Source organism: Pelodiscus sinensis, chromosome 9, assembly GCF_049634645.1.
Source record: "Pelodiscus sinensis isolate JC-2024 chromosome 9, ASM4963464v1, whole genome shotgun sequence".
In the NCBI taxonomy this organism is placed as follows: domain Eukaryota; kingdom Metazoa; phylum Chordata; order Testudines; family Trionychidae; genus Pelodiscus; species Pelodiscus sinensis.
This window is the reverse complement of record NC_134719.1, coordinates 62,758,280-62,783,930: the sequence shown is the minus strand read 5'-3', so window position 1 is coordinate 62,783,930 and position 25,651 is coordinate 62,758,280. Positions and strand designations below refer to the sequence as shown.

The following is a 25,651-nucleotide window of genomic DNA, read 5'->3' as shown; positions in this document are numbered from 1 at the left end:
GTTGCTTCGTGGTGGAGTAGAGGCAAAAAGTAGCATTGTCGTAGGGCGATAAGCAAGCCCAGCATGCAGAGCGTTATGACTCTAGCTTGAGAAGTACTAGGAGGAGTTGTGTATTGAAAAGAGAAACTAGCCAGATGTCAGACCGAGTTGTTTCTTTACATATTGTCGCCACATGGCAACTCCCAGCGGAGTCTCTGCCCCGTATTTAATATCACTAAACTCAGAGCATTCTCCAGACACATTCCATCCCATGAATGAGAGAAAGCTATGAGTTCCCAGGCTCATCCGCTGGCGTGGCCGTAAGCATATTGCTGTCTGGTCCGGGTTCATTGTAAAAGGTGGCGATGGTCAGAGATGAGTCCCTGTACAAACACCTCTTGTTGCCTTTATTCCCTCCCCCTTCACTTTCCAGATCCAAGTCTGCAGCATCTGAGTCCGTTCCTGCACAGCCTGGCACCTGCAGAGAGACGACGCTGACCCACAGGATTCTAGCTGTGGCTATCAGCTGCGAGTGCTGCAGGAAAGCACCTGGAGGGTTCCGCCCACTTCCAAGGTGGCAAGTGTCCACCTAAATCACACTAGTATCACCACCAGCAAAAAGCAACCTATTGGGCAGCAAGCTCGGCAGAGAGGCCAGGAACTCAGTAGTTATGGAGAGTGAGTTCTCTTAGGGTACGTCTAGACTACAGGCTTTTGTCGACAGAAGTTTTGTCGACAGATACTGTCGACAAAACTTCTGTCGACAAAGAGCGTCCAGACACATTGAGTTCTGTCGACAAAGCAAGCTGCTTTGTCGACAGAACTCCGTAGTCTGGATGCAATGTTACAGGCAATAACACCTTCTGTCGACAGAGTTCTGTCGACAGAAGGCGTTATGCCTCGTAAAATGAGGTATACCAGCGTCGACAAAACTGCTGAGTTCTGTCGACGTTATGTCGACAGAACTCAGCGGTAGTGTAGACGCTGGTATAGTTTTGTCGACAAAAGTCCACTTTTGTCGACAAAACTAGGTAGTCTAGACACACCCTTACACACAGGAAAGACTCTTCCGTGCCAGGGTCTGAGCCACATTGGCAGGGGACAGAGCCTGGAGTAGATTGGAACGGGATATTTTTATCCTCAGTAAGTCAACTTTTCTTGGGAGTATTTATACAGATCCACAAGGAAAATTGTTACTCAGCCATGTTCACAAAATGGTTCCCATTCACTTTCCACAAGCACTGACCTGAGAAAAGTCAAGGGGCCAAAGCTACGCTAGTGTAAGGGTGCGTCTACACTGCACCCTTAGCGTGAAATAAGATTCTTAATTTGCTTATCTTATTTCGATTCTTTCTCAGAATAGGCTATTTTGAAATTTGGTGCATCCACACAGCACCAAATTTCAAAACAACACACTATTTTGAGACTTCCCTTATCCCTTGTGCAACAAGTTAACAGGGATGCCAAAATACCGCGTTGGCTATATTTCGCAATAGCAGATGTGTTCGAAAGATGCAAGGGTAGCTATTTCGGAATACCTCTGGTATCCTGAAATAGCATTGCAGTGTAGACGTAGCCTAAATCAGCATCAATCAACTTAAGTCAATGGGTCCAGACCCCCAGCTAGCAAATCACCATAGCTCCATTAGAGTCAGTGGGCCACAGCCTGGCATAGCTTATATACTCATGGACTGTAAAGCCATCATGGCCACGTACATCTGGCCTTCTGCATATCGCAGGCTACGGAACCTCACCTACTCACTCCTATGGGAAGCCTAGAACCTCTGGCAGAGCTCTTGAACTCCTCCAAAGATCTCCAGATGGTGTAACTTGGTGTTGCTCCATGGACTCATATCCCAAGTGGGTAAATCAGCATAGCTCCATTAGCGTCAATGGGCCAACTCCCTGCTGGTGTAAATTAGCTTAGCCCTATTGAAGTCAAGCCACAAAGTTCAGAGCTGGAGCCAGACTTCTACAGGAGTTGGCCTTGAACCTGGGACCTTGGGGGTCTAAATGGATTAAACTAAAAGAGCAGGCCCACTAGCTGAGATGCAGGAGTCAACTCAAAAAGCTATGTAGTCTAGCCACTAGAGGGAGTCAAAGAATCATCTTGTGAGAGTTAGGCAACTCTTGGAGACAGCATTTTGGTTCACAGTAAAACTGCTTGGGAATTTTACAATTAAACAATATTTTACTGGAAAATGTTGATTTGTTCAAACTGTTCACAGAAAAGGGTCAGTTTTGAGGAACTTTGAAAGAGTCCCGAATGGCTAAACAGCCTGTTTTGATATCTTCCTCAGTGAAAATTTCCTTTTCCCATTAAAAATTACTTTATAATTTCAAAAGTTTAGTCAATGCATAGTTAAAAAATAAAAAAGCTAAATAAATAAAAATGTCAAAATCAAAATGAAATATTTGGATGTACCTGATTTGGATTGGGGGAGGGGGAGGTTACCAAATTTTACAAGACACTGACTTCTTTGCCCAAATTCGGGATGGGATGCATTTCAAAATCTCAAAGACTCTCAGAGGCACCTCTGGCTTTGGTGCTATCAAAGTAGGAAGGAAATGAATTCCTTCCCTTTACTATGTTCACACAAGACATTCTCTGTAACTTTCTGCCATGTTTTTTTGGCCAAAGGGATTCTGGACAAAAAAGATGCCAGGCAAGATGCAAGCTAATCACTCTAATAACCCCCTTAAGGTGATAACAGCAACAGAGCTGTATTGCATGCTAATGGGACATTTAATCCTGTGCTAATTTATTTTATCAAATTAAAAAGAAAAGCATTCTTTGAACACCAGAGACCTTCCGTTCTTCGGGTCCCAACAGAAAGCTGCATGATCCATTTGTAAAGAGTTTTTTGCCAAGAATATGAAATTAATAAAACAGGATTAAGGGAGATATGGTTTTAACTGATTCCTTAATCCCAGTGAATAATTAATGATAGTAATGCGCGATTCAGCTGGATTCTCTCCACATTTGAATAATAAATAGCACCAAAAAATGAAACCGGAATGGAGGCCACACAACAAACTCTTAATGAACGGCGCTTTTCTCTGGGGTGTCTCTGTCTGTTTCTCTGGAGGGAGTGGTGTCAAGAACCAAGGGGCGATAGAAAGCACCAGAAAGGTTCTGACCCAGATGCACGAGCGATTCGTAGGTGCTGGAGTTCTTGGAACCTTTGCCACACTAGCATCAACATATAATTTTAAAAGTGCAATTTAAAACAAATTGGCCCCTCTAAGCACAACCCATGTCCCACTGAGTCCTTGGCTTCGGCAGAAGTTGGCCCAGAAGCTATCGTTCCAATGAAAGGGGCGGACCTCAAGCAAGATTCACTTCTCGGGCTCTGCCACACAGCTGCCTAAATACAACCTATCTGGGAATCTGAGGATATAAAGTCTCGCAAAGTCATTCCATGGCATTGCCAGCACGTCCCGGGCAGAAGAAAAGTGCATTGCAGGGAAAGTGAAGTCATTGTTCTAAACCAGGGTTTCCCAACCTATGGGCGGGGACCCAAATGTGGGTTGCCATTACATTTCTAAAGAGTCGCCAGGTGTCTCCCCAGGAGGCTCTTAAGGAGCCATTCACACATTTTTTTGAATTGCCCTGGGTCACCAAGTCTTTCTGAATTTTCAAAATGGGTCCCCATCTGGAAAAGGTTGGGAACCGCTGTTCTAAACACATTGATCTACAGACCATGGGGGATGGGTGATAGCCCAACTGGGGAAGGCAAGCCCCAGCTCCACCCCTTCTGCCTAAGGCCCTGCCCCTGGAGTCAAGCCCCACCCACCCCAGCCCAATCCTTCCTGGCCACGAGGAGGGCTGGAGCTACCGGGCTCCCACGCTGCAGCCTTCCCCGGCAGCAACCCCAGCCTTCAGCAATTGGGCGTGTAGGCCATTTGGGGAAGGCTGTGCCTTCCCTGGCTTACGTTACCAGCCGCCCATGCGACAGACATGTGTGTGTTAGAGACAGAGTCTTTCCATTCTACAGCCGCATTCCAAAAGAGGCCATCTTTAGGCTGGTGGCTCAGGATGGATAGATCAGGGAAGGGATTCAGGGTTTAACATGGTCCTTCAATAAAGTGCCTCTTTGTTTGGGAGCCTTGCATGTTGCCAAAAGCCCACAGGAAGTTTGTGCAGAGTGGTAGGATCAAAGGCCCACAGGAAATAAGCCCAGAACTAAGCATGTTCTTATAGCCATGCCCCATAACCAGATGCCTTTCCTGCTTTCCCCAATAGTCACTTGTTCTCACTCATCAAGGACAAAGAGAAAGTTGGAAGCTAGTTTTTAGAACACAAAACCTCAATTTTCCAAGCTATTCTGTCTCCCAAATGCCTGGCTCCACTGGAGCTCCATTCTGGCTTTGACACCAATCATTGAGATTTGTTTGCATTACAGTAGCACACACCACCACAACTGAAACAGGTACACATAAGAAAAGGGACAGACCCAAGGTCCATCTAGCCCCGGACCCCGTCTTCCACCAGAGGCTAGTGCCAGTTACCGTAGCAGGAATGTACAAAACTGGTCAATTATCCAGTGATCCAGTCCTAGCTTCCAGTAATCAGAGATTTAGGAACACTCAGCACATGGGGTTGTATCCCTGGCCGTCTTGCCTAATAGCCTCCGTGAATTGATCTATTTCTTCTTTGAACCTCATTATACTTTTGGCCTTCACAACGTTTCATACCTAATGTCCTTGTCCTACAGAGCTGAGGCCTGGCGCCCTAAAGGTATTTAAGTACCCACCATCGAACTCAATGTCAGTTTGATGCCTAAATACCTTTGAGGATCTGGGCATGGCTGGGGTAATCTAGATACCAAAGTGGGGCGGGGGAGGGGCAGAGGAGGTACTTTCCCCAACTGTGGTTAGTTTATGAATTGCTGAGTTCTAGAGATGGGTCCGGACCAACCCAACCACAGAATAACTTCTAAAAACCCTGCAGTTCCATCAGAGGGGGGGGATTTTCACATGGGAATTGAGGGCGTGCTGGTCTGCTCTGGAGGGAAGAGGTGACGGGAGTAGCATCTGAATTAACACGGCCTCGTCTTAATCCGGGGGGCTTGTTAAGTGAGAGATTGGCTTTGAACTCTTCCCTGATGAAATGATTAATGAATGGAATGTATACCACTTACTTTCCCCCTCCACTTTCAGCCGCCACGCGGTGCATTAACCAGGCGAGGTGATCATGACAAACACAGCTTTAATTCTTTATTAATATTAATCAGAGGCAACCTTTCCACTGACACCAAAGCGTGAGTGTGTTGGCAAGGAAAGGATAATGCAGCACGAGTGACATTTCTCGGGTCGGCTTTTTTCCTCCCTTTAATATGGGTTAGCAACTCCTTGTCCAAACAAAGGAAAGCTGAAGCTGATTAAATAGCAGAGTTGGAGCGTAATGAAAGAAAAGCCCCTGGCAAACATGTGTCGATTGTTTTAAATGGAAAAGCACAGAGAGGTGGATTTCAGGTGATACCCCAATGACTCGGCTCATAAGCCTGGCTAAGGCAGCTTTTCATTTGGCTTTCAAGCTCAAACTGGATTTCATCTGGTCCCTGCCGGCTGAGAAAGCAGCTTAAGCAGCAAGAGACGCACCACATGGCTCTCTCTTTGGCCTCTCGGAGCAGCGTCATTAATATCGGGAGTAGAGATGAAAGAACTTTAACTCCTTTTAAAGAGAGGTCAAGAGCGGAACTCCGGCGCCAACTTTTTTTCTCTCTCACACGGAGCTTCAAAGATGTTTGGGTCCAACACCAAGCGAGCCCGTAGAGGCTAACGCAGTATTCCTCGATCAGTGGGTCGTGATTCTCAGCGGACCCATGCACGGCAAACGGGAGCAGTGAGGGGAGGAATCATGCAGTATGATCTACAGCAAAGCAAGTCTTCCTTCCCCATATGCTCTTATTCATAAGGATCAAGCACTTGGTCAACCCCTCGACACCCAGCCGCACACAAATGATACAAAATACAGGTCTATGTAGCACTTTAAAGACTAACAAGATGGTTTATTAGATGATGTGCTTTCGTGGGCCAGACCCACTTCCTCAGATCAAATAATGGAAGAAAATAGTCACAACCATATATACCAAAGGATACAATTTTAAAAAAATGAACACACATGAAAAGGACAAATCACATTACAGTAATGTGATTACAGTAATGTGATTTGTCCTTTTCATGTGTGTTCATTTTTTTTTAAATTGTATCCTTTGGTATATATGGTTGTGACTATTTTCTTCCATTATTTGATCTGAGGAAGTGGGTCTGGCCCACGAAAGCTCATCATCTAATAAACCATCTTGTTAGTCTTTAAAGTGCTACATAGACCTGTATTTTGTTTCAGCTACACCAGACTAACACGGCTACATTTCTACCACTATTCTACATACAAATGATACAGGCATCTCACTGGTTTCATGGACTCAGCTTTTCACTCTTCTAGTCAGAGTGACTGTAAAGGGGGGTGGAAAAGTTGGACTTTGAGTGAGGGGCTGCCAACCTGAAAAGGCCGAGCGCGTGTTAGATGGTGGCCAGGGTGAGTGATCACCCTGGTCTCTTCCCCCCTTGGAAGTTATGAATAATAAGGAGTCAGGAGGCGGTTTTCCATTTTCATTTGGCCTCTGACGAGCTGCGTGACCTCATGCAAACTGATCAAGTTCTTGGGTGTCTCCGTTTCCCTCCCACTCTCAGGCCCCCGACAGGTGAGAGCCAAAGGGCAACTGCTCTGGGGCCTGGCGATTCAAAAGGGCCTGGGGCTCCCAGCTGCTGCTGCTGCAACAGTGATGCACAGTGTCCCAGACTCTTTACATCAGCGGCACAGTGTGCTCCAGGCAGTGCTACGAGCTAGGGGGCGGAGAATGCAGCGTAGCCCAGGCTGCCTTGGCCCCGCCCCCTTCCGTCTGAGGCCCCACCCATTCCAGGAGCTTCGCGGCCATGAAGCTGGGCCTATTTTTCTGACCCAGGAGTCTCCCTTGGCTCAGTCCAACAGACATCAAGCCTAGTGAGGCGTGAAGCAAGAGGTCCCAAACACCAGAGGGCTGCTTCTGCAACTCTTCCTTGTATAACTAGTGACACTGAAGGCCACGGGATTGGTCACAAGGCAGCGCTACTCAACGGGAGCACAGAACCGGGCCCCACACGTGCGTGACTCTGCAGGTGAAACAGAGCAATCCTGCCCCACTCCAGAGTGGCAGAGCTCGTCGAGCGCAGGCTCAGGTCCTTCCAGGAGGGTTATCTGCAGCAATACAGGCAGCCTAGCTATCCTCACGTGGGCAGAGGGTCAATACTCCCCGCCTTTGCCCCTTTCCTGGGAGCAATGTATGCAGAGCAGGAGGGAAAAGCATTGACGAAGAACCCAAGTTTTCATCTACAGAGGCCAGCAACCCAGCTAATAAAACAGATCAAAGAGCACCTCTTTTCTAGGCGGCCACAGCCAGAGCTCGTATCGATTCAGCGAGACGAGGACACTGCTCGGATGAAGAGGAACTTCACGGGAATTGGGACCAGGAAGACAGAGGGCAGCCTGCAGCCATCCCTAGAGAACCCATCTCAGGTGAAGAGAGGATGTAGCACACTCCTGGACGTGCTCTAGAAGAGGATAGCTAGCACCACAGCAGTATGGAACCAGGAGGGCACAACCCCAAGAGCTGATCAGGAATTGGCATAAGCTCTTCAAGAAAGTAGGCCCTGCTTATAGAATGGGGGTCATGGTGGATCATCAGCTGAACACAAGCTTCCGCTGAGATGCTGAGGCAAGGAGGCTAGTGCAATTGTCCATCACCTGGACCAGGGATTCTCAAGTAGGACCACCGGTGCACATGCTCCTGAAATAGCATCTTCACTGCTGGTGCCCACAATTCAAGAAGAACTTTGATAAATTGGAGAGGATTCAGAAAATAGCCACAAGAATGTTCAAAAGATTGAAAAATCTGCCTGCAAGGAATACTTTTAATGAACTCCACCTGGTCATCTGAAGAAGTGGGCTGTGCCCACGAAAGCTCATGATACCATCTACATGTTTTGTTAGTCTATAAAGTGCTACCAGACCTTTTGTTGTTTTTTAAGTTTTTCCTGTACAGACTAACTCGGCTACCCCCTGAAGCTTTCCACCTGGTCAGTTTAACAAATAGGTGAGTAAGAAGTAACTTGATCCCCGTCTACAAATACCTGAACACAGCGTACAGTCAACCCGTGGCACTCCTTGCCTGAGGAGGTTGTGAAGGCTAGGACTATAACAGGGTTTAAGAGAACTAGATACATTCATGGAGTATAAGTCCATTAAATGGCTATTAGCCAGGATGGGTAAGGAATGGTGTCTCTAGCCTGTTTGTCAGAGGGTGGAGCTGGATGGCAGGCGAGAGATCGCTTGATCATTACCTGTTCAGTTCACTCCCTCTGGGTCACCTGGCATTGGCCACTGTCGGCAGACAGGGTACTGGGCTGGACGGACCTTTGGTCTGACCCAGTATGGCCAGTCTTATGTTCTTATGGAACAAAACTCCTCAATTTAGCAGGCAAAGGTGTAACATCTTGCAATGGCTGGGAGCTGGAGCTAGACACATTCAGAAGTAAGGCAATTTAAAATCAAGAGTGGGTGTGTTTCTGAGAGATCTGCTCTGGTTGGAACAGGAAGCGTTTCAGGGAAATTCTCCAGCCTTTGTTATGCATGAGGTCAGACTAGATAATTCCTTCTGGTCTTAGAATTTATGAATCTATGAAGACACTGGGCAAGACACTCTTGAATAGAGCCCAACTAAAATAATTTTTCCTTCCACTCAGCACAATCGAGAGGAGATGACAGTCTCGCTGGCTGGAGCGTTCATCAGGAAGGACACTGAGCACTTGAGAAACCGGCATTTGCAGAAAATGTTCCCTTCCTTCCACATTTTCCTGCGTGTCAGAGAAAAAAATGTGTGTGTCAGTTTGGTTTGCAAAAACCCAGCTGTCTTCAGATTGCTTCGAGTCTGCTGCGACCTGTGTCTCCTCCACACACCATGCTGAGTCCTGCACGGCAGTTATCCATTCGCCCACTGTCGGGCAAGCCTGTCTCCACTCATTCCCAGCCACCAGGTTACGGGTTACCCTGAAAAACTTTAAGCAGCAACAGCGTCAATTCCGCTTGAGGGGTATGGAAATCCCACCAGAGGCCTGGAGACCATGGGAAGAGGTTACATTGCTGGAGCAATGGATTTTTGCTGCCCAGGGATCCGGTGAACCTCGAGCACAGCGTCCAACGCCGTGTGTAAATACCAGCCAGTGCGAAGATGGGCTCCATGTGCTCCCAGAAAGCAGGGAAGGGAATCGGTTTGGGAGGAGAATGCTACCGCGGGCTCTGCCGGGGTTACAGGCCCTTTTGTTGAGCCAGCTCACCCTGGGTCTAGAGATAATGCTGCTACCTGCTGGAGTGGAACCAGCTCATTTATGTGTCAAGAGGCTAGGAGCTCAGTGTGCACAAGGCACATTAAACTTGTACCTTACACATGTCAGGAGCCTTTCTAACGCAGCTGCCTTTCCCCTCCCCTGCATCTCCTTGCCATTTGCTCTCCTCCCTCATTTTATCCAGCCCATTGGCTTTTGCATTCTCCACTTCTCTCCCTCCGCAGCTCTGTTCTCACTCCTGGGTCCCGGCTTTCTTCGCCGACACTTCTCTTGCAGCAGGGCCTGTGTCCTTCTCGGTCCATGTCCTGTGCTTCCTTGCACTAATTCCTCAGTGGGCATGCTTTGGCACTAATTACTGCCCCGTCCCGAAGAGGAACGTGGCTCGCAAACCACCAGACTCTCCAATGAGTACTCCCTCTTCTTCTGTCTCCGAAAACAAATAGATTTTCATTGAAATCAACATATCTTGCTGAATCGAATAGGTTTTCATGGGACCAATAAATTTCTTCAAAACAATGCATTTTTATTACAACATATTTTTGTTCAAACCAATACTTTTTGACAACCAGATATTAATGACCCAGCCAAAGCTATAAATTTACCCCAAACTATGTGGTTTCTCATAAAAGAAAATAATTTTTCTTATACAAACACATTTTTATTTGAATCAATCCTTTTTTTAAAAAAACCACATATTTCTGGGGGGGGGGGGGGAAGGGGGAAAAAAACCTCTTTCCCTCAGCTTGGAATATACTTCTGTTTTAAGAAGAAACTGAACTACATCTTAAGATTTGGAACAATTGTAGTCCACCCGATCTCTATTATCAATTGAAAACTAAACTTTGCCATCCCCATCCCCAACAATGCATTTCTATACAGTCACTGGAGGTTTTTGTAGGTCCTACAAAAACAATTTCATGCCCCACCCCTGTGGCTAAGGCTACATCTGCACTGTAGATGGCAACGTAGCAGCAGTAACACGAGATCAAAGCTGGTGCAGCGATGTCTACCCAGGCTGGTGAACACCCCCACAGCTGCTGTGCAGACGTATCCTGACTGTGCATCCGCAGTGGCGCTAGCAAACCCTCTCCACACACCTCTCTCTCCCACTGCTCTTCTCCACCAGGGGGCGCCGTGTGCTGTCACTTCCTCCAGTGCAAATGGAGTGCCGAGCGTAGGGATCAAACGGCACAAAAGCAGCGCTCTCCCGGGGGGGTCAACCCAACCCCCCCCCATTGCACACAGGTGCGAATGGCTGGGCAAAAGGCATTCGAGTCAGCGCACCGAGCCGTGCCCGGCGCCTGCTGCTGGAAGCAGCAACCCTGTTCCCTGGATGCTCTGTAGGCCAGCGACAGTTTGGAACGGGTTCGGCAGAGCAACACAGCCCGACCCCTCCTTACACGTCAGACCCTAGCACGGTCCACCTGGCTTCTGTTACACAAGCATCAACAGCCCCCGGCCTGACATCCAGCACTGGGAGGCTCCATCCCAGTGGTGTAGACAGACCTGCAAGAAGAGTCTGTGTCACAGCACCATCTAGTGACCCCTGCCGTGACAGCACGATCACTGAGTCAAAGGGACCATTCGCACCCTGCCTGCCACACGCCCTGGAATTTCACCCGCCGCAGCCACACACCCAGCAGCACTCCCCCGTTCAAGGGTTTTTAGAGCAGGGTTATTAACTGCCGGGGTCCCAGCCAGGGTTCAGCTCGGGTAATGACCTGTTGCTACCTTCAATTTCAGTTGGATGCGGGATTCTTCCTCCCTCTGAGTGCTCAGTGCAAACCCCCAGGGTAATCAGGCACCTAACGCGCATGGAAGCGAGAGGAGTTAGACAACTAACCACGTCTCAGGAGCTGCGCCCCTGCCACCAAGAGAAGTCGATGGCAGCAGGATGTCTGAGATATCCCAGCGCTGGCTCTTTTAGCTACTGCTTTGCCCTGTCCCAGCCTAGCATGGAGCGTTAAGATGCTGCAGGATACGAGATGCGCTATCAATGTGAGCTATGGAGATTCAGGAAGCAACTCTGACTGTTAAACCGTCATCAGTGGTATGCAACTGAGGAACAGCTGGCAAGAGCTAGGGATGTTAAATATCGATTTATTGAATAGTTGATTAACCTCATGAATTCTTATCGGTTACTCAACTATTCTATAGTCCCTGGAGGTGGGGCTGACAGCCAGTGCGCTCTGGCCCCACTCCCGAGGAGCCCCTCCCACTCCGCACTGCTGCCTCTGATACAGAGGCAGCAGCAGAATGGGGTGCCAGGTGGGAGCTGGTCCGCGAGGGGAGCCAGTTTAAAAATCAGCTCCCCTTGCAGATCAGCTGCCTGTCGCTTTGCACTTCTGCCTCTGAAACAGAGGCAACAGCGTGGAGTGGCAACTCCCAGACCCAGCACAAGCCAGGACTGAGCCAGGCTGCCTGCCCGCCCAGCTCCTAACACATTTTAAATGTAGAGCCGCAGCAGGGATAGGTCCCAGACCCAGCGCAAGCCAGGACCAACTGGGGCTGCTGGCCAGCCTGCTAAAAAAATGCTCTGGTCAGTGGCGGGGAGGAAGGTGCTGCACACTCACGCTGGCCAGCGCTGGAATTGTGTCCAAATGTTCCAACCGGAACATGAGTGTTCCAGTGTGTAGCTAGATGGGTAGGCACTGGGATATCGTCAAGCCTCATCCGTCTGTAATTCTGATGAGCCTCAGTCCCCCAGGGCCCGGGATCACAGCTTTGGCCACGCCGCCAGCAGAGAGGGTCATTAAAAACTCCACCACTCGCTGGCTTGGACTCTGCAGCTGACCCAATGGCTATAAAGAACACAGCGCTTTGCTGCCAACAGACAGCATTCCTGCCCTCCTGTTGTTCAGCACCCCGGAGCTAGGGGAGCTGCACACAGACCTCTAACGGGAGTGCAGCATAGAACACGCCCCTCCATCATGAAGCCCTGCTGGGGGGAACCACGTTCAAGCATCCCAGTGGACCTCAGAGAGCCCAGACACACGTATTTTGAACCATCCACATCTACGTCAGTGCTCCTGGGGCAGGGCTTATTTTGGGGGTGGAGCTTGGCAGAGCACCTCCTTCCTTCCAACCTGCCCCCTAGTTAAAAACTGAAAATGCTGAATGGAGACTGGATCAGCTTCTGAACCATAACCAGCATGAGACTACTGCCACCGACTAGTCCTCATCACATCAGCCTGGATAGCTTAGAAATCGCCAGGGGTAGGTCCCCTCCCCACCAGTAACTTTGGGAGACTAATCTACAGTTGGATGCATTTGTCCGTCCAAAAGCCTCCTCTGATCTTGATATCCCATAGTCTTTCCTTTCCTATTCTTCAGTTTCCTCCCATCACGTCTGCTCATACTCCAAATACCTCCCCCTCCTCGGTCATGTTTCCGGCCTCCTATCTCTGAGACAATTGTCACAGCCTCCTCCTCGCTGGTGCTCAGCCAAGCGATGCATCTACCCTGCCAACTCAGTGCCTCTGGCCGGCTGATCAAGGAGCTGGGCAGAAGGAAGAGAAGATTGGAGACGTGGTCACACCGGCACTGCAGAGCAGGGTTTTTATCTTCTTACTTTGTAACGCAGACCTCCACCCAAACCAGCGCTGGCCTCTTGGGGCCGTAATGCACTGTTTGCTTCTTTGGCCACTCGCTGGGGGCTGGATCCAAAGTCTGCTGAAGCCCAACTATTCCCATTGGCTTCAGCAGGCTTTCCATCGGGCCCCATGACCCTGATCCTGCTCTGTGCATCGATGCCTGGGGCACGAATTGGCCCCAGGAAGCTTTCCATACTGCAGCTCCTCTTCCAGAGGTTTCATAGAGTCACAGAAGCTGAGAACTGGAAGGGACCGCAAGAGGTCATCGAGTCCAGCCCCTGCCCTCACGGCAGGACCAGGCACCCTCTAGATCATCCTTGACAGGTGTCTGTCCAACCTGCTCTTAAATATCTCCAGTGATGGAGATTCCACAACCTCCCCGGGCAATTTCTTCCAGTGTTTACCCACCCTGACTGGTAGGATGTTTTCCCTAATGCCCAACCCAAAGGAAAACCGTTAATACGATGGGGCCCATCTGAATACACCAGCGCGAGCCATCGAGTCCCATCACACTCAGTAGCTCATCTCAGAGGTTCAGAGTAAGGGGAACGAACTTCCCTACTGTCCAATGACAGGATACTTGCCCTTGCGGAAGGACCGCCCTTGCCCCAGCTGCCAGTGCTAGGTGTCAGAATTACCAGGGGAGCCAACAGCCATGCTGGGCTGCTGGACAAGGTCGGGGGGGGGGGGGGGGGCAACTCTGTGTTCCTGGAAGGGGTGGGGCCTCAGGCAGTAGAGGCGGGGCTAGGGAGGAGGAATACTGGCACTGTTTCAGGCATCTCTCTGGCGGGCAGAGGTCGGCATCTCTCCCTCCTGACCGGGTGGCTCTATGAAACAGAGCTCCTTTCCATGCACAGAGATATCTACAGCAAGCCAGCCTGCTCCGAGGCCAGCAGCTGTGCCTTGCTCTCTCCCCGATGACTACCAAGAGCGTATGGGCAGCTGGGACCTGGCCCCACCCAGCACCGGCTCAGCAAAGTACAGCCACAAAAAGCATCACAAGCGAAAACATAAAAACCAATCAAAGGATTCCAATGTTCACTGTGCACATCAGGAAACACCCATCCCCCACGGGCACAGACCAACATCCCTTCCCATCCTTGCGCAAGGGCTGGGGCCCCATTGGACACAAGTCCTGTCCATTTGCTGAATCGAAAGGAACCTACCAAGTCAGTTCAAGCTCATCCTCCTGTCCCCAAAAGTCCTCCCTTTGTTTCCTCGTCTCTGGGAAACCAGCCTGAACCGCACCCGAGAAGTGGTACCTCCCTGTGGCTGTTTGCTGTCTCAGGGACTGGCGTAACCACCCCACGTGGTTTTTACTGCCCGCAGGAGCTGTGGTAACTAAAGTTGCACATAATCCCTGCCCCACGACGATACATCAAACATTCCTAAACTTCATAAAATATGGCCCCAGGCATGTGATCGCAACGTCTGTCCCACTCAGCTTACGCCAAGCATGGGGGCTGGTATCCTTTGTGTTTATAATTTCTAACGTCACTTCGGATGGTTGTCTTAGTCAGATAACTATTTAGGTGTTGCTTTAATCCTACCGTGCTCTTTGCCGTGGTAGTATCCTGTGGCAGTGAATTGCACAGATTAACTATGCAGCATGTACAAATATTGTTTGAAATCTATTGCCATTTAAAATCTATTGCCTTTGCACTTCATTTGTTTGGGAAGTACGGTGGATGCTGGTTCAGGCTGGCTCTCGCAAACCATTCTTCCTCTTCAATGCCTCAGTCAGGCCACTGCTTAGTGATCTGGTCACTAAACACCCTCTTTACTGTCCCCTAGGGAAATCTTTCCAAACCGCTAACTCAGTGGCCTCCCTTTTGGTCCTACCATGCCCTGTGTGAGATGGGGCAGCCACAGCTGAGTCCTGGGGAGGTCTATGAATGACATGCCCAGCGGCGCAATAGTATTTGCCGTGTTACTCTCCATCTCTTCCTGCACCCCCAAGTCGGTTCCCTTTAGGAACACAGCTGTGCCCTGAGCAGAGGCTCTCACGGAGCTGCTCGCGGCTGTCGTGATCCAATGGAAAGACCCCCCCCCCCCCCCCCGATTTTGCAGCGCTCAGCATCAGCCCTGAGTTGTCCGTTGTCAGCACATTCAAGGTTTAAAAACTGGCTGAGGGTTTCACGTGCGCGGGGCAAATCTTGCATTCATCCGCTCCATTCCTGGGGCCTCCCAAAGGCCTGCCCATGCCCCTGGATCCTAAGTGGAGCACCCTTGACGCATGCTAAGGCTGATCTGCCTGCTGCCGATCCAGTCCTGACCTCTGGTGGAATCCCTCTGCCCACTGCCAGCCACCGTGGGGGCAATTTTTAGATGGGACCTCAGGCAGGATTTAGCCCAGGCTCCAAAGAGAAGCGAGAGGGGATACTTTGAAAGGATGCAGAGAACAGGTCTAAACATCAGCAGGTCCCGGCAGATTGGCAGCATGGTTCAATGGGCTAGAACCCAAAACTCCCGGGCACTCGACCTGCTGGCACTGCTGCACTTTTTGGCCTTGTGTGAATCTCTTAGACTCTGCATGCCTCAGTTTCCCCATCCGATAAACAAAATGAGTACTGCCTGATTTAGACAACACCCACACTGTGTTTTCATGATGAAATCTGTACCTGAGTAGCCCTGGCCATTTCCAAAAACCAAGGGCTGCAAAGAGCCCATTTTCCATGGCCCTGGCTGGCCAATCTTTGTTGCAGCTCTCCCAGTTCCGGTAGTGGCTAATTGCTTGGGCGCAGGGAAGGCTGGGTGACACAGTGTTTGTTTGCCATTGAATAGGATTAGGGATTCTGACACAAATGATTAATCACCGCGCTGCAGACGGCTGATGAACGCCAGGAACGCGCCCCCTTTCCAAATGGAGAGCACACACAATCTATGCCAAACAGCTGCTGGTTACGTCTATCTAACCCTCCCCATCTCGCCTTTTATCTTCCCTTCTTCTCTCTTGGCGCAACGATTCCCGCTAATCACGCCACCCCCGCACTCGAGCGACAAGGGGGAAAGGGAGAACCACTAAAGAGCGTTGGCCGCATCCAAGCTCATGCTGCGAGGGAAGTGCAGTCGGGAGCACCGGCGACCTGACCGGAGCAGCAGAACAGCAGCAACCGGAATGACGCTGCTGACCCTGTTGTCAACCATGTAAACACATTAATAACACGTGTCAAGCGGGTGGCCTACCTGCCTACCCAGCCACCTGCTGAAATCAGCTTGGATGCCTAAACCATTCTCTTTGGTCAAGTCTAAACGTTAACGGAAGGAGCATCCCAAATTTGAGTGCTTGTTTATGTTTTAAATCACCACGGGATCTGGGTCCCATGACAAAAATGGAATAATGAAAATAGCCTTATTAAGGGGTTTACATTAACCAGGCTCTGCACAAATATCAACTAACCAGTATCTGCCACATTCCTAATGGAGGGAAGTTGGATTAGCCCATTTTACAGATGGAGGCAACTGAGGCAGGGAGAGATTATGACCAAGATGTACAAATATGGGTTATTAATGTGAGGGAGCTCAACGTGTTCTAGACACCTCAGCAAATGTGGTCTGACTTACAGAGCTGTGGCGCCGACACAGATCCCACTGAAATTTAAAAGAACAACCCCTTGGAAAATTACACCACTTATTTAGGTGCATCATGCGTGCCCCAGTTTGAAAACACCTGTCTTTGTATCATGCCAGAGTCTGAACACTTCAAGGCAGGGAATAGATTATAAACCATCTGGAATGAACCTCTAGTACAACACCTGCCCCAAGAAGGGCCCAGAAACTGACCCGGTCTCTGGGTGTCCCGAGACATAGACGTTTCTCGAGTTCACAAAGCGTGTCAGTGGCTGGGCAAGGGGAAGCAGGCAGGCAGCTCAGCCCAGCAGAGATACAGCACTCCGTGGAGGCCCACAGGGAAATGCTGCGGGGTTTTTTATGTGAGGTTTTGCCACCAAACAAATGCTGCAATCGGCTGTGAAAGAGCCACATTTTTCCAGCAGCCTCGTGCTCCCGAGACAGCCGCAAGCAAGGCACGGAGGCGCCGCCTTCAGCAGTAGCCCTACGGGAACCAGTGAGCAGGTGCTGCCCTACAGCAATAAGCAAGGGTTGGCATGCAACGATATTGCTGCGGAGGCTTCAGCATATCAAGAGAGCCTGTTGGGTCAGACAGGTGCAGAATTCAGGGAGTTTTCCACCTGAATTGTAGGAGCCCTGTGCTTTACCGGTAACCACCACCACCTTTTTCTCATCAACCAACAACTCCACTATCCTCTCCACAAACACCACTTCCCCACCCCCCATGTCCACCATTCACCCACTCTGCTCCGTGAGTCCCATATCCATTAACCCACTACACCCTGTGTTCCTCCTCCCCAACTTCACCGTCTGTCTTTCACTCTCCTCGTTCGCTCGCTGGGATCCTGGGAGACTTCATCTTTCCCCTCAGTAGCGAGGCCGATCCAAGAGCCTTGGCTCTCCAGCTACCTACCGTTACCTGACTCTGGGTTTCCCCACAACCTGCTGCCTATCTCTCCACATCTATCATTTGCATTATGTCATTGCACTAGGTGCGGTACCAACTTGGTAAGAGACACCCCAGAGAGTGTACAGCCTCGGTAAGCAAGCCAGACATAGGGAGCATTATCACCCCCTCTAAAGGTGGGCAAATGAGGCACAGAACGGTAAGTGACTTGCAGTGGAAATCTCTAGACCAGGAGTTTTCAAGCTTTGAGTTGTGGCTTATACGGACAATCGGCTAGCTGGCCGCGAGACATTTTGTTTACCTGCACCTCTGCAGGCATGGGCGATCGCAGCTCCCATTGGCTGCAGGGCACCGTTCCCAGCCAATGGAAGCTGCAGTGGGGATTATACGAGATTGCCAAAATTCTAGTCAATTTACAATTACTTCTGAGATCTAGTAATTAACCAGTTTTTAATCCGTTTGATGTGCACTGCTTTGGATTTTGCATAATGCTGTTTGAATCGGAACAACATGAGGGTCTAGTGTCAGGCTGACTAACCCATCATTACCCAAGTCACCTCTTTACCTTTAGATATTGCTCATTAGCGCTGGGCCTCCCCTGGCGTGTCCAGATACCGAACAGAAATATATATTGAATTCTTCCGTCCTGTGCTACTGGGCTGGAGGAGAAATCTAAGGGCTGCGGTTCAGCCTGAGGGCAGCATGAGGTTGGAGGTGCTGCCTTTCAGGTGCGACACTAATCAGCATTCCTGACCTTCGTGGACATTAGGAATCAAAAGGCACTTTGTGCCACTGCAGGAGCCGATTCTAGTTTGGACACTGAGAACTGCCTCCAGGAGTTGCTCGGGCTGTGGTGTTTCCATTTCCTGTCCCAAATGAGCACCATGCTGTAATTCATATTAAGGCTGCACATAGGAAACCCAATCAGGGGTCAGGGAAAGAACCAACAATATGTTTTGGTGCCATGCATGCTGGTCCACATCTGTCTGGTTCCCAGCCAGAGGCGGCTGTTTCAGGACTGGGTGAAGTGATCCAAAAGGTAACCCGAGCATGCACACATGTCACCAAAGGCTCTTACGTAAATTAAGTTGTGATGGGATAAGAAGGAAGATACTTTCATGGACTGAGAACTGGTTTAAAGACAGGAAAAAAAGGGTAGGAATAAATGGTAAATTTTCAGAATGAAGAGGGGTAACTAGTGGTGTTCCCCAAGGGTCAGTCCTAGGACCAATCCTATTCAACTTCTTCATAAATGATCTGGAGAAAGGGGTAAACAGTGAGGTGGCAAAGTTTGCAGACCATACGCAACTGCTCAAGGTAGTTAAGATCAAAGCAGACTGTGAAGAACTTCAAAAAGATCTCACCAAACTAAGTGATTGGGCAAGAGAATGGCAAATGAAATTTAATGTGGATAAATGTAAAGTAATGCACATTGGAAAAAAATAACCCCAACTAGACATATAATACGATGGGGGCTAATTTAGCTATAACTAATCAGGAAAGAGATTTTGGAGTCATCGTGGATAGTTCTCTGAAGACGTCCACACAGTGTGCAGCGGCAGTCAAAAAAGCAAACAGGATGTTAGGAATCATTGAAAAATGGATAGAGAATAAGACGGAGACTATCTTATTGCCCTTATATAAATCCATGGTACGCCCACATCTTGAATACTGCATACAGACATGGTCTCCTCATCTCAAAAAAGATACACTGGCAACAGAAAAGGTTCAGAGAAGGGTAACTAAAACAATTAAGGGTTTGGAACAGGTCCGATATGAGGAGAGATTAAAAAGAGGCTAAGACTTTTCAGTTTGGAAAAGAGAAGACTGGGGGGGCGATATGATAGAGGTCTATAAAATCATGAGTGGCGTAGAGAAAGTAAATAAGGAAAAGTTATTTACTTGTTTCCATAATATAAGAACTAGGATCCACCAAATGAAACTAATGGGCAGCAGGTTTAAAACGAATAAAAGGAAGTTCTTCTTCACACAGCGCATAGTCAATCTGTGGAACTCCTTGCCTGAGGAGGTCGTGAAGGCTAGGACTAATAACAGGGTTTAAAAGAGAACTAGATAAATTCATGGAGGTTAAGTCCATAAATGGCTATTAGCCAGGATGGGTAAGGAATGGTGTCCCTGGCCTCTGTTTGTCAGAGGGTGGAAATGGATGGCAGGAGAGAGATGGCTTGATCATTACCTGTTCAGTTCACTCCCTCTGGGGCACCTGGCATTGGCCACTGTGGGCAGACAGGGTACTGGGCTGGATGGACCTTTGGTCTGACCCCGTCTGGCCGCTCTTATGTTTGTTTTATTGGGCTTCTCTGATCCCACCTGAGGCTGCTGGCGATTAAGCAGTCCTTACCCAAGCTGGCTCAGGGCAAGTTGATCACACCTCCACGTACCACCGCACACACTGACCCAGCTCCTCAAAAAGCTCTTGTATGCTCCTAACTCCCATTGACTGATCTCTGCGGATCTGGATTGTAGGTCCTTAAACTCCTGTGCTAATGCTCTCACACAGCACCTCCTTTTACCGGCGCTGCCCACACAAGGCATGCACCCTGCTACTCCACACACCCTACATGCCCATTCTCAGCCACCAGAACCTCCTGCCTCTCCACGCGCTGCAACGCCAGCAACTCCCACTGCCACGTCTGCACACATGCCATGGTACCACGCCCACTCCCACTGGTGTGCCCAGCTGGGAACGAAGAGGATCCCTCCCGGAGCTCTGCCGCAGGGATGGGGCGCGTGAGCAAACACTACATATTTCACACTAGCCTGGGCATCAGCAGATCACCTTGTTTTCCTGGTTGCAGGAGGGGAGGGAACCGGGAAACCAGCCTTTCAAAAGCCGGGGCTGACGCGGAAAGTTGCAACCTTTAAAATTAACTCTTCTCCTGACCTTGCAGAAGGAGTGCCGGAGGCAAATCCACCCACCTCTGCCGGTGCCTTGTGCGACATACTGTCCCTCAGACAAGTGACATTTTTAATGGGTTTGTGGGACAGGCCCGGCCTGCCTTTCCATCTGCCCCTTCTGCCAGTTCCTGCGCAGCGCCCGGGCTCGCCATACGCCATTCCCTTGAATGATTTCGGCTGGTAAATCTTCCTGCATCTCACATCTTTAGTCCATCTGTTAGCCAGGCCTTTGCCTGTATAGGAACTGTCCTTTATGCGCGCAGGCATCTGTCAGCAGCACACTTGCCACTTTTATTCATGATGGTCCGTGGGAGATGGTACAAGCTGCAGAAATGCCTCATTTCTGGTATGCATTTCATTTTAATGGAAGATTGCATGACTGAGGCCCGCTTTATTACCTCTGGCCCTGCACATTCATCCATCACAAGCCCCGGTCGCTGAACCTGCAGCGAGTTGTCGGGCATCAGGCGGCCACTGTCACATCCTTCCTCCCCAGGCATATTCCCCCCGGGGCGGGAGGGAGAATGCATTCCCTGTAAGGAGGGGAAGGTTACGAAAGGTGAAGGTGAAGCCACCGGGCGGAGAGTTAACCTTGCAGCTAGGAAGCTGTGGCGTGGGATCTCAGAGACTGGGGAATGGCTTTGGGAAATGGACCGGGGGGGTCCAGGCGCAGGCTAATCCATCACACAGACATGTGTCCAGGTATGTACGTAGCCCCGACCCTTCCTTCGCTACCATTCACATGCACCACATGTCTGCATGGCCCCTACGGACCAAATATGTACCGCGCATGTGCACACCCCGCCCCACACGCATCTCTGGGTCCTTCCAGCTCACCGGAGGCAGTCTGTGCCAAATCTACAGCTTCCACCCTAGCCCAAACACATCCCTCACTTCCCTCCCCCACCCTCCCAGAGCTCCGGTCAAAAGCCCCCCTCACTCTCCATATTCATGCAGCAACACATGGGGCTCATACAACCTTCGTAACCAACTTTCACCGCACACCACCTCTCGCACACGCACTCTTACACACATACAGCCAGCAGCACTGTACGATGAGCCCCCCTGGTGATTAAAGCGACCCCGGTAGGGGCACTCCTCCCTCTCACCAGCACGGCTGCGTTCGGTGGGTGCAGATATTTTGGGACACGGACCCTGCCAGCACGTTCCGTCTTTTCTTTCAGCAGCCACAGAAACATGAGGGCCTCCAAATATTTTGAAGCTGGGTTTGCAAAAACCCAGTCCTCTGAAAACGTCGCGAACTCACAAAGTCACGTAAAATACCATGGCCGTCAACGTTAGATCCTCCATGATACCTAGTTTAGAAGGGATTTTGGGTGTCTACCTGCCTTTGGCCTCCGTGCCCTCTGCCCTACCTGGTGGAACTCATTACCCCGTGGCAAGGTGGTGTAATGTTCAGTTATCTTTATCTTCCTCTGTGCTCTCAGGGAAAAGACTCCCCAAGACCCAGCACAGACAGTTGGCTGAGAGATGGTGGGAGAACAGATCGACACAGCTGCAAGCACATGCATGGATAACCTAGTATGCGCTCAGACACACAGACGGGCACCAAGTCATAAGAACGGTCATACTAGGTCAAGCCAAAGGTCCATCCAGCCCAGTGTCCTGTCTGCCCACAGTGGCCAATGCCAGGTGCCCCAGAAGGAGTGAATCGAACAGGTAATAATCAAACAATCTCTTTCCTGCTGTCCATCTCCACCCTCTGACAAACAGAGGCCAGGGACACCATTCCTTCCCATCCTGGCTAAGTCAGGCGAGAAGGTAAGTGGCCAGGGACTTTGATGGAGAAAGGAGGACCTCTGGTGGGTTCTAAGTCCAGCCAGGCTGGAGAACAAGGTGGCAGCTACCGCGAGGGGGCAGCCATTGGCTGGGAAGAGGCGCTGTCCCACAGGAGATCAGTCTGCCATCACTTTCGGGCGGTTTTGCCACATCGCGCCCAGGGACCAGGAGATGAGCGAGCTTTGGCTGAGCTGAGGCCAAACCCTTTGGCTTTGGAAACCCTTCCACGCCAGCAAGCTGGAAAGGGGGCACATTTCCTGGGGAGCGGACACCTACCAATTTTGCGATTCTTTATCCATTGGCTCTGTGCAGCCATTCCTCTCTCCGAAGGAAAATAAGGCTCTCTCTGCACTGCAGTGTAAGCCCATGGTTCAAACTCAGGCCCAAGTCTCCCCCCCCCCCCCCGCTTCCGTCTACACTCAAATCCCACTAAACCAGGCCTCAGACCAGAGTTCCCTCTAAGCTGCGCAGCACTGGGGGCTGTGCAGAGAGAGTCCGCTCCCCAGCCCTGTCCCCCCTGTTGTAGGGAGAGGCTTCCCAGCCACAACCATGCCCAGCTTGGGACCTGCTGCAGCCTGTGGTCACCACACAGTCTTGGGCCAGACAGACATGATACATCACCTCCATATCAGTGCACATAAAATTCATTCTGCGCATGGGTGGGAAAAATCAGAACTTGCCCTGGAGGAGTGCACCCAAAATAGCCCACAATCCAAATATCAACTTGCTTGGTCCTCTGGACACTGACATTTTCCCACACTGCACCACAAACCAAGGGAGGACACGAGGAAGTCTGTAATAGGAGGGGCTGGATTCAGGTCCCTATAATTAAGTGTCAATTCCAGAGCCCCCAGGCTGGGATCCATGGGTCAACAACTCCTTACAGATGTGTGTAGATGCTCAAGCCCTCAGTTAATAAATCCTGAGTCAGCTAACTCAGGTTCTACTCCTCGTGGACTTCACATGCCATGTAGACAGAGCCCAAGTCTGTGGTGTCTGGGCCCCATTCCATCCCCCAGATGACTCTTCCATGACCTCAAGGCCAAGTATAGAAGCTAGACGATCAATAGACAAGGCTGTGCAGTGTCTCCAAGGTTTGCACAAGACAGCAGCACCAGTCCAACAAGACTGTGAGTCCAAACAAATTTTATTAAACCTACTTAGATCAATTGAGTCTCTCTCCCCAAACCAACCCCCGCCCACAACAGGGCCCACTAGCATTGGCGCACCTCAACTTCTCCTGGTCTCTGCCTGTGGCACATGATAGTTTAGTCCCATGAGGTCAGAAATATTTTAGCTAGATGGGCTCCTTACAGAGGTAACTGAGTGAAATCAAGTGGCCAGTGATACGCAAGAAGTCAGGTTAGATTGGTGGTTCTCAGCCTTTCCACACTACTGTGTTACCCTTTTCAGGAGCCGGATTGGTCTTGCATATGCCAACTTCCATCTCACTGAAACGACTTGCTTGCAAAATCAGACATAAAAATACAGAAGTGGCACGGCACGCTACTACTGAAAAATTGCTGACTCTCTCCTTTCTACCCCATAATTACAAAATAAATCAATTGGGATATAAATATTGTACTTACACGTCAGGGTACAGTATATAGAGCAGCATAAACAAGTCATTGTCTGAATGACATTTTCGTTTGCTCTGACTTCGCTGGTGCTTTTTATGTAGCCGGCTGTAAAATATTGAAATGAGTTGAGGCACCCCTGGAAGACGCTGGGTACCTCTAGTTGAGAATCACTGCCCTAGAGGAACTAATCGCCCTTTCTGGCCTTGAATTCTCTGATGCGATGGAAGTGGCTTAAACCCCTGTGTGGACACTGACAGATCAGTTTAAGCCCACTTACTGCAGCTCAGCTCAAGGGGGGATTTGAGCTAAGTTGAAATGAGCCGCTCGGAAACTGAAGCCAGTGTCCATGTTAGCCCGGGCTAAGCTTTGAAGCAAAATGGGGAGTCAGCAGGTGGGAAGGAGGGTGGACAAGGGGCCCTTTATATGTGAATTGTTACACACTGAAACCTGTTCACTGTGTACATCGGGATGGGCAATCATTTTTAATGGAGGGGGCCACTCCAAAATTTTGGTAAGTGGTAAAGGCCATAGTTCGGTGGAGGGGGTGTGGGGTCTGGGACAGAGAGTGGAGTGTCGAAGGGAGCTTAGGATAGAGGACTGGGGTGCAGGAGGAAGTGTGGGCTCTGAGAGGGAGTTTGGGTGAAGGAGGGGGTTATAACCTGGGGCAGGAGCTTGCGGTGCAGGGTCCAGGAGGGGGTATGAGTGCAGGAGTGGATTCTGGGCTGGGGGAGGGGTGTAATGGGGAGTGCAGAGTCTGGGAGGGAGTATGGATGCAGGAATTGATTCTGGCCTGGGGGAGGAGTGTAACAGGGGGTGTTGTTTCTGGGAGGGGGTATGGATGCAGGAGCAGATTCTGGGCTGGGGGAGGAGTGTAACACGGGGTGCAGGGTCTGGGAGGGAGTTGTGACATGGAGGAGGTGGGGAGAGGGGATACAGAGGGTTTGGGGCACGTCATTAGGGGGAGAGAGGGCCTGGGATGCCAAAGGCAGGCTCTGGTTGGGAGGCGCTTACCAAGGCAGCTTCCAGCCAGCAGCTCTGCAGACTCCCTGCCTGTGTGCTGGGCAGCGGCTCCACATGGCTTTGCTCCAGCACAGGAAGGGGGTGAAGAGGTTTCATTCACTGCCCCTGCCTTCAGCAAAATTTCTCAGCTCCTATTGGCCGGAAACTGGCGAATGGGAGCTTTCGGATTTTGCAAGGAGGCGGGTACAGCATGGGAAGCTCTCTCCTCCTCCCCAGCTTGCAGAGCAATTAGCAGGCTGCTGTTTAAAGTGGCTGCTCCTGCTTTGTGCTAAGGGTGATGGCACGGCGGCCGCAGGCTGGGTCTGGCGGCTTGCCCACCCCTGGTGTACATGGTTATGCACATAGGGCCTGAGTCAAAGCCCGTACGTCTTAATTCTGTTCCCTCGTCTAAAGTTTCATGTGCTAAATGCTTATGATGGAAAAGCTTCAGTGTATAGAGTGCAGGGGGCGACGGGCCTCGGTCGCGCCTGCCAATGCTGCCTGCCCCCGGTCGAAATCCCCCTGGATCCTCAACTTCTGTAGGATGACCGTGTGAAGGTTAGCAGAGCAAAGATAAGTGAGTGAAAAATGGGGGGGTTTGTTTCCCCTCCGAGAGATGACACAAAGGCAGATTAGCGCCTTGTGACGATGTGCTGACATGACATCAGCTCAGCCCAGAGGATCACCATTCCCAACCCATGGAAGCTGCAGGAAGCGGTGCGACCAGGACACGGCTTCCTGCAGCTCCCATTGGCTGGAAACGACGATCTCACAGATCTGCGGAGGCACAGATGAACAAAGCGTCTTGCGGCCAGCTAGGAGCTTGCCTTTGAGAGCCACAATCCCGAGTCTGAAAACCCCTGCCCTATGAGGAACATCAGAACTATGACAGCAGAAGGGGTTCTGCGGGTGTGGAA

The 25,651-nt window shown here is 50.3% G+C and overlaps 1 long non-coding RNA gene across 2 annotated transcripts in view; it reads right to left on the bottom strand.

The window, feature by feature from the left end:
• Positions 1–25,060, bottom strand: part of LOC106733085 (uncharacterized) — a 150,336-nt gene extending 125,276 nt beyond the window's left edge. For both annotated transcript variants that reach the window (XR_012906055.1, XR_012906056.1), the window contains exons 1-2: positions 24,747–25,060; positions 23,745–23,840 (exon numbers count right to left, since the gene is read on the bottom strand). This is a non-coding gene — a long non-coding RNA (uncharacterized LOC106733085). The remainder of the gene's footprint in view (positions 1–23,744; positions 23,841–24,746) is intronic.
• Positions 25,061–25,651: the final 591 nt, after the last annotated feature.